Source organism: Sciurus vulgaris (genome assembly GCF_902686455.1).
Source record: "Sciurus vulgaris genome assembly, chromosome: 2".
Taxonomy (NCBI): domain Eukaryota; kingdom Metazoa; phylum Chordata; class Mammalia; order Rodentia; family Sciuridae; genus Sciurus; species Sciurus vulgaris.
In genome coordinates, this window is record NC_136462.1 from 130,113,495 (window position 1) to 130,128,074 (window position 14,580).

At 33.3% G+C, this 14,580-nt stretch overlaps 1 long non-coding RNA gene across 1 annotated transcript in view; it reads right to left on the minus strand.

Annotated features, from left to right (window-relative positions):
- LOC306650480 overlaps positions 1-14,580 on the minus strand; it is a 246,344-nt gene that overhangs the window by 230,871 nt on the left and 893 nt on the right. Inside the window, exons 2-4 of the long non-coding RNA XR_013760934.1 lie at positions 7,487-7,683; positions 3,878-3,955; positions 2,344-2,415 (exon numbers count right to left, since the gene is read on the minus strand). This is a non-coding gene — a long non-coding RNA (uncharacterized lncRNA). The remainder of the gene's footprint in view (positions 1-2,343; positions 2,416-3,877; positions 3,956-7,486; positions 7,684-14,580) is intronic.

Genomic DNA, 14,580 nt, shown 5'->3' on the forward strand with positions numbered 1-14,580 from the left:
CACTGAACATCAGAGTGTTCATAGTGATGAGCGACCATATGAATGTAAGGAATGTGGCAAAGGCTTTAAGTATAATAGAGCCTTTATTCAACACCAGAATATTCATACTGGAGAGAAACTGTACAAATGTACAGAATGTGGGAAAGCATTTATTCACTTTTCAGACTTGACTCAACACTACAGGATTCATATAGATGAGGGACCATATGAATGTAAGGAATGTGGCAAAGGTTTTAAGTACAGTGCAACCCTTAGTAGACACCAGAGCATTCATAGGGATGAGAGACCATACAAATGTAATGAATGAGCCAAACATTTGAAATTCATCTCAATTGTTACTCAACAACAGACTATTCATACTGGAGGGAAGCCATATAAATGCAAATAATGCGGAAAAGCATTGATGCAGAGCTCACATTCAACAGCAGAGGATTCTTAATGATGAATGTAAAGAGTGTTGCAAAGGCTTTAAGGACTGCCCAACCCTTATTAAACATCACAAGGTTTATAGTGATGAGAGATCATACAAATGTATGGACCGTAGCAAACATTTTCATCGCAACCCTTTCTTACTGCAAGAGAATTCATGTTGGAGAATATTCCTATGATTGTAAAGAATGAGGCAAAGCTCTTCATAGGAGTTCATTTTTGGTTTTTAACTGGACTTGGTTTCCCGTTTGATTGAATTTTTTTGTAGTGTAGTTTCTCCCTCTGCTAACTCATTGGTTTTCATTTCCTCCATGTGGAATATTTTTCTTAGAATGTTCGTTAGTTCATGCTTTCAATTTGTAAATTCTTTTAACTTTCGTTTATCATGGAAGCATTTTATTTCATCATGAAATTTGAATGTTAGTTTTGCTGGGTATAACATTCTTGGTTGTCTTCCATGTTATTTAGAGTTTGAAATATGTTGTTCCAGAACCTCCTACTCTTTAGTGTGACTGAGAAATCTGCTGATGTTCATATTGGATTCCCTATATATGTAATCTGATGTTTTTTCTCTCACAGGCCTTAAAATTCTATCTTTATTTTGTAAAAAAAAAAAAAAAAAAAGTAAATGACATGTACAAGAAGACTGAACCATCCCATTTGAATACCAATCTGTCTTTCCCATGTAATTTTGATACATCTGGCACATAAACTTACCAAATTATGAAATAATGTAGACAAATTTCTATTTATTAGAGTAGAACCCAATTATTACCCAAAGAAAGAGAAGCCAGTAAAGCTTATGTTTTCTATTTGTTTCTATAGAAAACCTCCAATTTACCTTGGTGATTATCTTATCTCCATCCTTCATCATTTAAATGTCACATTCTAAGTAGTGTGTATAGAATATAAGATGGTTCTTTATGTGGAGTGACATTATTTAATTGGTGCAAGGCTCCAATACAAAGAATGAGGGGTACATTTTCAAATTTTATTTTAACAAAGATCTGGTCTTGAAATTATCTTTATATAATATTGAAGCCCAGAGACAATGACTGGTCATGTTGGTATAACAAGTTACTATGATTAATGTGGAGTAGAAATAGTGATAAAATATCAGTGTTAAAATATCAGTTCATGTTGATTACTCACAAATGAATGAGTGTCTCTACCCCACCAGAATAGCTTTTAGAACATGAAATGAACATTTTATTACTTGTACACCAGATACACGCTCTTGAGTCTCAGAAATGCACTGATAGAAACATTTCTTCACTAGAGAATGTGCCCCTCTCTACACAGTCATGCTGACATTAATTTTTCCACACTGAGGGCTCTAGTCAACTCCTAGTTAGCTTTCTGGAGTCCTGAATTATTTCTGTCCTGTTTTGTTTTTGTGTATCTTGGTGGGTTCAGGTGAAGAAATCCCTGTTCAACACCAGTTGAGGAATTCCATCTTCACTAGCCAGGACATTCAACATGTATTCACATTTGAAATGTGTGGAGGAGTACCAAGGGTTCATGTTTGAACCAAGTCAATAATATGAAGATGGGTAAGTTGTTTACTAATCAACAAAAATGGAGATCTGAAAAAGTCACAAGCATGAAAACTTTCTAAAAACAGCTAATGATAAAAGACCACAATGTTCCTTCTATAAGTCAATGTTACAATAATATGTGCTACCTGAAATACATAAATGTACACAATTTGACTATTTTTATTTTGATGAGAGATGGAAATAATTTCAGAGATTACTAATTAAAAATGTAGGAAAATAGGGCATATATTACAGGTGATTAGTATAAGGAAATATCATGAATGTTTTCAGAAGTGAGGTGGAAGAAACTATGAACTCCAGCTAATGCCTGTATCTGTTGAGTATTGAGAGAAAAATAATATACTGAGGTTCACACCTGCACAGTAATGAAGTTGCTAGTCTCTGCAGCAGATTGGGAAAATTAGTGTTCTGTGTAGACAAATAATGCCTAGGAAATAATAATAATAGGAAAAACTAAGTCATAAAATGGAAACATTCACAAACATCTTTAGCATGAGTCTCTGAGCAAATTTTGCCTTTTAGCTCCCAGACTAGTTTCTGTCTTTTTCCTTTTCAATAAGAAGTATTTCAGGGGGGTTGGGGATATAGCTCAGTAGGTAAAGTGCTTGCCTTACAAGCACAGGGCCCTGGGTTCAATCCCCAGCACCAAAAAAAAAAAAGAAGTATTTCAGGAAAACTTGTAAAAATTTAAACAATTTATAACACCTATAATTTCTAGAAAAAGGGATATTTTCATTTAACTTAGAAATAAATGCCAGAAAAAGATTAAAATAACTGAAATAAGTATTTGAAAAACAATTATGAATGCATTTGTAAACACTGGAAGGACAGGCCTTAATATACAACATAAAAACACAGATTTGGTTATAGACAATGTTTTGTGACCAAGAAAAGAGATAATCTATACCAAAGTGTTAAAGATATTTGCTGACCAAAACAATGAAATAAAACAAGTAAAAAATCATAATGCAAGACAAGGCCAGACACAGTAAAATGTCAGCAAGTGGAATGACTGTTGAAAAAACTCATTCTTATCCAAAAGACTGAATTACCCAATTCTCTCTGAGAGAGAACAGGCCATCTGCTCTTGTGAATGCCATCCCCACAGTGAGGCTCTGAGCTCAGAGGCTCTCACTGCAGACCTGCCCTGAGTGGTTGGTCTGGGAGGAGAACTATGCCCATTGGTTCCACTGAGTTTGCCCAAGTGGTATCCAAGGCTGCATCTGCAGACTCCTACTCCATCAACAGATGAATGGATAAAGAAATTGTGGTATATATACACAATGGAATATTACTCAGGCATAAAGAAAAATGTCTTTATGACATTATAAATGAGTATATCTGGAGAATATCATGCTAAGTGAAATAAGCCAATCCCCAAAAAACCAAAGTTCAAATGTTTTCACTGACATGTGGAAGCTAAACCACAATAAAGAGGGGGAGGGAAAGAAAAGACCTGATTAGATTAAACATAGGAAGGGAAGGGAGGGAGAAAGGAATAGAAGAGACAGTGGAATTAATCTAACATAATTTTCCTATGTACATATGAAAATACCTAAGTGAATTCCACCATTTTGGGACACACATACTTTTGTCCACCCACAAGAATGGGGTCCAAATTAGAAAAAAAATATATTCCTTGCTTATGTAATTTTATCACAATGGACCCTACAGTCATATATAACTAAGAAGAACCAATAAAAAATATAAAAAATAAATAAGTAAATAGGGAATGATATTATGGGGATTTTTAAAGAATCATAAGGACATTAGTGATGTAAGTGCTGACACCAAAGTTTTAAAGTTCTAAAATGTCTTCTTTATTTGAAGAACAACCAAGAATACTGATGTAGTGGATATGGCATGCACACTTCAAACTCTTACTTTACCTCATGATAGAAAACCACTGTGGTTAAAAAAAAAGTCTCTGGAGATGAAGTTTCTTATTAACAAAGAAAATTTCATATCTGCACATAGAAAAATAAATAAATCAATGAAAAAATGAAAACTTATGAACATGTAAATAAATAAATTTTAGTTCAATGAGAAAAATACAAAATTTCCTAAAAAAGTTCTAAGAAATTTAGTATGCAAAGGATGAAAAAAAAGTCAAATCAATTCTGCATAGATATTAGACCTAAATAAAATATAATTTCATATTAGCATAAGGAATAATTTTAGAAAGCAGCTTAATTATCAGGTAGGAGTGTACAATTTCTGAAAGAATATATAGAAAGTATAACCCAACAAGAAAAAGGGTATTCTAACATGGTTGAAGTGAGCAAAGACTCTTGAGACAGACTTAGTTATGCTCCCAAGGTTCTTGTTTTCTTTTCTTGCAGGGCTTCAGCTCATTCAAAACTGGAGTTGTAATAGTGTGTGCCTCCAGACGTATCATGAGGACTGAAGGCAGTAATAGTATATAAAGTGTTTAGTATTATGCCCAAGAAAACTTTTTCTAAAACAATTTAAGACAAATCATTAGCATCAATTTAAACTATATAATTATTTTATATTTCACAATGAAATAATAAAATCACTAACACATTATGACAGATATTTCTTAGACTTTTTACATTATAATTTTTTAAAGTTATTTTCATATATAAATATGGATATGCACCTTATATCACTCCTATGATTACATGAGTTGGAACATGTAAGCAGAATATATCAATAAAGATAATTCTGAAATTTCTACCATTCATCTAAATTTTTTTCAACTAATATTGTCTATGATTTTCCCACATTATCATTATCAGTATTAAGCAAATACTCATAAAGGTGCATTTCTCATAAGATTCCCTATGCCAATCTCTGTGAGATTACCTTTCTAACCTTCTGCCACCTCAACAAGCTTACATGTTGATTACATTACCTGAAGATGTCAACACATTTTTAGATTAAATGTGTGTGCACATGAGAACCATCACATCATGACTGTCTTCTGGCCAAATGTGTTTAGACACCATCAATTTTAAGATGCATCTCTATTTGAAATATCTGCAAATGTGTACTCTAGCATCAAAGGAATACACTAGTTTTCTCTGTGGTTGCTCTTTCTTAATGTTAAATCATGATGGCTCATCTACAATATATTATTGAGGAAACATGCTTATGTATTATTTTCATAACATTTGACTAATTCCACTTATATTCCACCTCAAATAGACATTAGAGTTATTAGTGGATTACAGGCATTCTTATTTAATGTGTGGAGAGGTAATTTTACAAACCATAGTTAAAGACATTCATCAAGGAAGAAGATAAACCTTGCAAAGAGCTATTTGAAAGTTGCACTGAAATGGTAGCTTTCTACAGGCTTAGAGAAAGCTCTGTCAGGAGAATTTCTGCCCTAATATTAGATATATGAACAGAACTCCCTGCCAGCTGCATGCAAAACCAAATTCTTCAATCCATACATTTGTCTATCATTCATTTTCCTTTCTCTTGATATGCCCTAATCAAATGGATGGGCACCATACAAGTCATCACTGCAGAGATCAATGATTTATGGTCATCACAAATTTTTATTTTTGCTCCCCCTTGCTACTGTGGTTACTTGTATATTCGTGTACCTTAATATCTGAATGGGTTTTCGTGTATATTCCTGGATATGATAAATGAAGAAAAACTAATATATCTCAGTATTTGATGTCTGAAATTCCCCCTAGAGTTTTAAGCTACAAAATGCTGAATTAAGTAACCACAAAGTCACGATCCCAAATGTATAGCCATTTATGCCTTTAGCTCTAATCTCTAATAAGACTTGAATGTGAGGAAAGGGTTTGGGGTTCATGATACAGCCTAAGAATTTGGGTTGTTTCTTCGATATCATCTTTCTGAGAATTGTAATGACCAGGCCATCCTCTGTAATAGTTTTTTAAGCTGTGAGAAATCATCTTTCTCACTATCAGAGTCATGTGTGGAGATCTGAGGGTCAGCATGATGTCCTTTGCCTGTGAAATCATCAGAGTGAAGTTCGGGGGTCTACTGCCTTTCTGTTCTTAAATCTGAACTACTTTAGCATATTACCTTCATCGGTCTCACAGGGAGGGCTGACTGCTATCCAGAATTCTGGTTGATTTATAGCATGCCACTCTTTTCTCTTTCAGTGAGGGATGATATTCACAGCATACATTATGATAGACTCTAAGGTATATACTGAAATGAAGAGGAAAAATGGGTTTGGCAAATCACACAGATATTATAAAAATGTTGTCCAGGTCAGTCATATTTCACTGCAGATCTCCAGGCTGCAGGAACTCATTTCTTACTGAACTTATGAATGTGGTATGGAAAATACATGTTTACAGAGCAAGAAAATAAGAGTTTTAACTCTGTGTATGTACGTGTGTGCATGCAGTGTGCAGTATCATGGATTTAGAGGCTTTGTAGCCAACCCCAGTGCTGCCCAGCAGAGACCTACAGGCTATAAGCAAGGTGTGTGGGGTAAGTGGACAGTCTATCCCACTGCCAGATTCTTGGTATAGCCAGCAAATGTACAGAGTCTTCATTAAGACTATGTCCGTCTCTCAGATCACCGTATGGAGATTTGGAGTATGTTGTACTGCCTTGTTATTCTGTCTTTTAGGTTTGGTCACAGGTAATAAAATTCTACAGTGTGTGTGTCAACAAAAATACTTGATCTCTGAATTCTTTATGGAGTCTAAAAATAAGATCTTAGCTATCACAGGGATTTCTAAGAGGGAGGCTTGGAAGGACAGTTATCTATTGATCATTTGTAGAAGGAATGCTATGCCAAGAAAAAACTCTTGACTTCAGAGGTATGATTCATGATCCCTATCACTGACATTTCTCAATATTGACTTCTAATGTCCCAAAGTCATGTCTTCCAAAAATGCTTTAAGAGGGACCTTAAGATACACTATCATACACTGTCCAAATATGGAGCTTTTAGAATATGTGGGAGACAGGCATTTACCTTTGAAAAAGTGGTTAATGACACTCGAACTGGTGAATGAGTAATAGGGAGTAGGATGAAGAAAGAGGAAGAAAGACCCTGGTTCTTGTGGTGTCTTCCTGAGGATGGTGCATGTGAGTTTGGCACTATGGAGAGATAAGGAAGTTGCTTTGCCATTATTTCCCTATTTGCCCATTCTTCTCCTGAGCCCAAGGTCTTTTGTTTATCTTTGTTCATTTTTCACACAAAATAATAATTATAATTTTGAAATAATTTTAGATTCTCAGAAAGATACTTAGGTAGTACAGGGTCCCATAAACCATTCCGATTTCTGCAATGTTAATATATTACCAAATCATGCTATTTATGAAAACTAAGAAATTAAACAGTGTTACAAAACTGTTTATTGAAATAAAGACTTTCTTCTTTTTTTATTCAGTTTTTCTAATAATGCCATCTTTCTGTTCCAGGATCTAATCCAGAACATCATATTATATTTGCAATCAGGTAGATTACTTAATTATTCCTGCATAACAAGGTATCACATAGTTTAGAAGCTCAAAACCACACACACCTTACTCACGGTTTCTGGGTCACGAATACCAAGATGATTACCAAGGCTGATGTCTCAACTGAAGGCTCAGATAGGGAAGGATGCCCTTCCAAGTTCATGTGATTGTTGTAAGAATTAATTTCCTTCTCAGGTCAAGATGACTTCACAGGCAAAAGTTTTCAAACCTTGGATGATTTTTCATCAGCTCATCACAAAGTCTTCAAAAAATTTAAAAGCAAACAAAAATATCAGTGAAGCTCACTTCCAAACATATTGAATAAGCCCAATTTTACCCTAATGACACAGGTAAAGACATTTAAAGAAAGTGATTATATATATATATATAAAATATGCCTCATATATATAAAATATGCCTTTATAATATATATAAATATTTATATATATATAAAATATGCCTCATAAATATGAAAGCGAAATCCTCAAGGCAGTACTAGAGAAACCAATCAGCAATATGTACTATATGCTATGACCAAGGGTGTTAATCTCAGAATGAAAATGTGCTTTAACATAAAAAACAAGGAGTGTAATATTGCATTGTATTCTACTTCCAACAGAAAAAAGAATAAAAAGCACATGATTATTTAAAAAGATTCAGAATAAGCACTTAACAAATCCAAACTATATAATAAAATCTCAAGACAAATTAGACATAGAAGGAACTTTCTTTGCCTAAAAATGACATGACAAAAATCTCATATGACGTCATATGTTATCTGAAAAAAATCAAAATTTTCCTCAATTTAGAAACAAGTGAAGGTTTCTCACTCTTACCATTTCAATGTTTTACTGGAAGATAATATCAGGACAACTACACTAGAAAAAAATAAATAGCAGACATTCACATAAGAAAAGATGTCAAACCGTCTCTGTGAATGACATGGTCCTATATATAGAATCATAAGGACACTAATAAATGCAATTAGAAGTAAAAATGAGTCTGGCAAAATTGCAGGACAGATAAAAATCACAAAAATTCATTGCATTCCTATACAATAGCAATAAACAATCTAAAAATGAAACCACAAAATCATTCTTCCTTAAATAGTACCTTAAAAGAAAAAGTACTTAGGAATAAATTTAATAAAATAAGCATAGTTTATGTATAGTGACTAAACTTATTGAAATTAATTAAGTCTAATTATAAATGGAAACATTTGATGTTCATTAATTAGAAGGCTTATTATTGTTAAGATAACTTTCAAGTGGTTCTATAGATTTGATGCAATCCCTATTGAAATCCAAGAGGACATCTTTTTACTTTTTTTTTGCCTAAATTAACAATCTGCTTATAAAATTTGAAGATAAATGTAATAAACCCAGACCAGTCAAAACAATTTTGAAAATGAATAATAAAGCATAGTAGTCTCATAGGTCCTGATTTCAAAAATTACTTTAAAGGAGGGGCTGAGGTTGTGGCTCAGTGGTACAGCACTTGCCTGGCATGTGTGAGTCACTGGGTTTGATTCTCAGCACCACATACAAAATAAGTAAACAAAATAAAGACATGGTGTCCATCTACAACTAAACTATTTAAAAAATTACATAAAATACTTTAAAGGGATAGTAATCAAGACTTATGGGACTACTGTAAGAATAGATATTTATATTAATGGAATAAAACTAAGTGCCTAAACATAACACTTACATATGATCAATTATTTCTAAAGTTGTTAAATCCATTCAATATGGAAAGTATGTTTTCATCAAATGTTTCTGGGTCAATTGGATTTCATATACAATTGGGACTTGCCTGTCACAACGTATAAATAATTGAAGCAAATTGTTCATAACCTAATACTCAAATACAATTGCTAAATAGGGAAAATGCATAGAGGAAAAGAAATACATCTTTGTGACCTTAAGTTTAAAAATGTTCTCTAAGGGTTGGGGATATAGCTCAGTTGGTAAGAGTGCTTGCTTCGCATGCACAGGCCCTGGGTACATTGCCCCCCCCCCAAAAAAATGTTCTCTAAGATAAAAAATGTTCTCTAAGATAAAACAGTAAAAGCACAAGAAACAGTAAAAAAAGATATAAACATATTGAACATCATAACTAAGGATTATGTGATTCAAAAATCACAAAGAAAAATATACCTCAAAAGAATTAGAGAAAATCTAAGTCATATAGCTGCCATAAGTGTTATCCAGAATCCATAAACGCATAAACGTATCTTACAAATCAAATAAAAAGGAAAATATCACAATTAAAATAAATTACTTGCATAGTTTTTTTCCCCAAAAGCTACGGTCATGGCACACAAAGACACTAAACGTAAGTTATGATTTGGATGTGAGGGTGTCCCCAAAAGCTCACGTGTGAGACAATGCAAGGAGGTTTGGAGAAATGATTGGTCTATAGCCTTAAACTAATCAATGAATTGATCCCTGATGGGATTAACTGAGTGGTAACTAGAGGCAGGTGGAGTGTGGCTGAAGGAAGTGGTTAATTGGAGGCAGGGTTTGGGGTATATATTTTGTATCTAGAAGAGTGAAGTACCTCTCTCTCTCTGCTTCCCCATCACAATGTAAGCTGTTTCCCTCTGCCACACTCTTCCACCATGATGTTCTGCCTCACTTTGAGCCCTGAGGAATGGAGCCTGCTGTCTATGTACTGAGACCTCTGAAACTGAGCTCTTAAATAAACTTTTCCTCCTCTATAATTGTTTTGGTTGGGTCCTTTCAGTTGCAGCAGTGAGAAAACTACTTCACAAATATGAAAGGCATATCACTAAATGCAAAAAAAAAAGAAAAAATAATTGCATTGTTCAATTTATGACACTTTGAAAAAGTATATGGAAAGGATTAGCATTTCTAAAGGCTTGGAAAAGATAAAGGGTGAATTCGTGACTGCAGGTAATTTCTTTAGGGCAGTGAAATAATTCTGTATGGTAATTTAATGATGAATTCATAATTATGCTTTCAAATCCTATCAACACAAAATGAACCTCAATATATGAAAATTAGCATTATTTGGTAGGTGAAAGCATCCCATGGAAGAATGCACAGCAAGTATCACAAATGTAAGAAATATCCTCACTGAAGGGAATGTGGGGAAAAGGATTGATCTAAGTAATTTATGAAATGAGTGGAAAGTCTACATTTAAAGGAAAAGTTGGTAAAGTTGTTTCTCATGAGGTTATACATTTTCTACTTTGAAACCACTATGTGTATAATTTTAAATATTATGAGTGGATGACAGAGCCAATTTTTTCACTGTTAATAGTACAAGGCTACATAGAATAGGGGATATATAGATTGATTCATGTGATATTGAATTATATGCGATGCTGTAGGCACATTAATAGGAATTCAGGTTCAACAATATAGCTGCATCACAGTAGAAATCTTTATAGATTTGTGTACATGTGTGAGTTAGTATACCCAGATATATACAGATATATATCTATGTTCTGTGAGCTGAGAAGGCCTCAAATCAACAAATGTCCCAGTACCGAGGAATATACCAGGTACACAGATCTTTCTACTTCCAATTTCCAAAGTAAGCAACTAATTCATTTTATCATGAAAAATGGTGGATAATAGGCTTGGGCAGGGAATAAATCTAATTGTTCTGCATCATGTTCTAGTTCCAGAATGAAACAAAATGATAAACACTAACATAGCCAAGGAAACAACCATGTAACAATATCGAACTAAATATGGAATATTTCAAAATGGGACAGAAGTCAAGTAAAAGACCTCCCAATAGTCAACCCTGGAGCAATCTGAACAACTAAATAAATAAAAGTTGCATAAGTAAAGTGTAAAACAGATACCATTTTTACATAACACTGTAATAAATGACTGAATAAATGTATAATTAATAGACATGCACATGGTGAATGATTCCAAATGAGTTTTTGTAGATACTTTACCCAGAAGAATGTGGAGCATGACAGCCTTTTTTCTTTTTCTTTCTTTTCCTTTTTTTTTGTGGTACCAGGGATTGAATCCAGGGGCACTTTATCACTGAGTTTAAATCACAGCCTTTTGCTTAGGGCCTTGCTAAGTTGCCGAGACTGGCCTCAAACTTGCTACTGGGAATAGAGGCATGTGCCACTGCACCTGGCACTTGACTACATACTTAATCTGTACTGTACTCAGTGACTTCTTTTCAAATAGTATGGCACGGAAAGGGGGAAAATGCATAACTTTATAATATGGAAATGTGATCCAAACTCACTCATCAAGGTGATAAAATTAACATAAACACTGACAAAATATATAGACAATATATACCCTTTGTGTTGGCTTTCCATTACTAAAATGATGCCTAAGATAGTGAATTTATAAAGAAAAGACTTACTGTAGTTTATAGTAGGCCCTACTGCTTTGGGGCCTGCAGTGAGGCAACACTTCATGATGGGAACTCATAGTGGATCAAAACCACTTAACTCATCATGAGACAAGGGGTAAAGAAAACAAAAATAGAGGAATGGGCTGAGTCCCACAATGTCTTTCAAAGGCATCCCTTCTATTACCTAAATATCTCCTACTAGAGCCAAACTCTTCAAAGTTTCACTACCTCCCAACAGTGTCACTCAGGGGACCAAAACTATCACTATAGGTAAATGGTAGGCATTTAAAATACTAACAATACCACACTCCTTATGATGGATTGAAAATAGTACTTTCCTTCTGTGGCCTTCTTCCCTGAAACCCACAACTGCAATATGATTTAATCTAAGAGAAAACCATCAAAGAAATAGCAAATTAGGAATGCTGATGTCATTTAAAGAAATACATTGAGAATCTCACAACCAAAGGAATCTAAACAGAATACTTAAATGTGATATGGTAGCGTGAATGGAATACTGGAACAGAAATGGTACAGATGGAACAAATGTGGTATAGTAAATGGAATCCTGGAATAGGAAATGGAAATTTAATACAACTAATAAAATCTATTGATGGCTGTATAAACCATCAGATAAATCCACGGGGTGGGAACATTCTATCAAGTATCTGACCAATACTTTTCAAGTGTCAGGGTCATTAAAAATAAATGAAGATGGATAAATCGTTTCAGACTGAAGACCTAGATGTGGCAGGTAGACCCTAAAATGGCACTCAGTGACCCCCAGGTATTGGCATGCACTACTTTCTCATCTGGCCAGGAATTATGAGTTTCTTTCAAACAAGATGATACTTCAGAGGTGACGAGATGTCACTCAAGTGGCTATGTTACACAAGTTTTTGATTTTTGTTTTGCTACCAAACTCACTCCCTGATAGAATTATGAACTACTTTACCATGTAGGAGAGGAACACATGACAAGAAACTTAATGTAGCCTCTGGCTAATAGCCCACAAGGAAATGGAGTTATCTGTCCAACAGCCTGCCCTACGGTTCTCATTTAAAACTAATCTAAGCCCCTTTTCAAGTCTCCATTCAGAGGTATTGTGTGTAATTTAGAATAATAAGATAATTCTAATTCCTCCTCCCATTGTGTGTATTATTTTTGTCATTCATTTCATACACATACATATACAAGTATACATACACAAATGTCTAAACATATGCATAATATATATGCATAAGCATACATAATAAAATACATTGCTACAATTATTATTTTTAAGAAACTATTCATTGTGAAATTAAAATTCTTAAACCACTATAAAAATAAAAATGGTAAATAATAAATATGCTAAGAAAGGCACCATAAAAATAAAGAATCATAAAATCAATCATATAATAGAATCATACAGAGTATGATTCTATTATTATTAAATTAAAACCATAAATTACTAAATCAGATGACATAATTAGAAAACAAGAAAAAGGCAACAAATAATAAATGCAGAAGATATTCATTCAACAATATCAATAATGGCTTAGAATGTTAATAATTTAAATGTTTTGATTTAAGGACACAGATTGTTAGAGTGCATGAAAAAACAAGATCCAAATATATAGTATCTATGGGAAGTCCACTTTAAATACAATGACACAAGAAAATTGAAAGTAAATTGAGGGAATATAATTTGCTCAAATTCAGTTCCCAAATTATATTCCATGCCTTCTTAAAATTACGTCAAAATGAATTCTAATGTTACATATAATCAAAAAGAAAAAAATTTATAAAAAAATGTAAAATAAAAAAAGTTGATGGAATGAAATATACCGTGCTGACACTAATAAAATAAAGTTAAGATACCTATAGTAATGACAAAACTAAGAAAATGTCAAAGCAAGTAAAGTCAACAACAGTCATGACAAAAGGATAAAGGTGTTAGGGCTCAGTTTTCCAAAAACATATACCAATTCTTAACATGTATGTATCTAAAAACAGAATGTCAAACTATATGTGGCAGAAACTGATGGAAGAGCAAGGAGAAAAAGATGAATATACTATTATACTTGGAAATATCAACATTCTCTATCACAAGTGAATAGATCCAGCAGGCAGATTTTCAATAAAGATACACTTGAAATCAATAGCACCATCAATAAATAGGATATAATTGATTACTACAGTCCTCTTCAACAATTACATACACATTCTTCTTATAGTTTCGTAGAACATCCATGATGATGGACTACATTCTGACCCAAAAAGCAAATTCAGAAGAATCAAAATCATACCCTATATCTCTCAGGCTACAATGGACTTAAGCTACAAATCAAAGAATAAGTGGAAAGAGAACTGGAAAATCTCAAACTGGGTGAGAGTTAAATGATGCATTTTTAAATAACATGTGGATGAAGGAAAGAATCTCAAGAAAAATTAAAACAAATTTTGAATTATATGAAAATAAAAATACAAGTCTTAAAAAATTGATGAGAAGAAAGTAGAGCTGGGAGGGAAATATATAGTACTGAATGCATATTTTAGAAAAGATATAAGAGCTAAGTAAATCATCTACGTTTCAATCTCTGGAACACAGAAAAAGAAAAGCAAATTAAATCCAAAGTAAATTGAAAGAGCAAAAAGTAACAATTAAAGCAACTGGAATCTTTGAATGAATATTGATAACTTACTGGTTCCCAGAACATGGAAATGTCCAAATTATGAGGATAACCATAATATTCTAAACTCTATTTTTGCTTCAAGGAATACAACATTTTCCCTCTTAAATGAGAACATGATT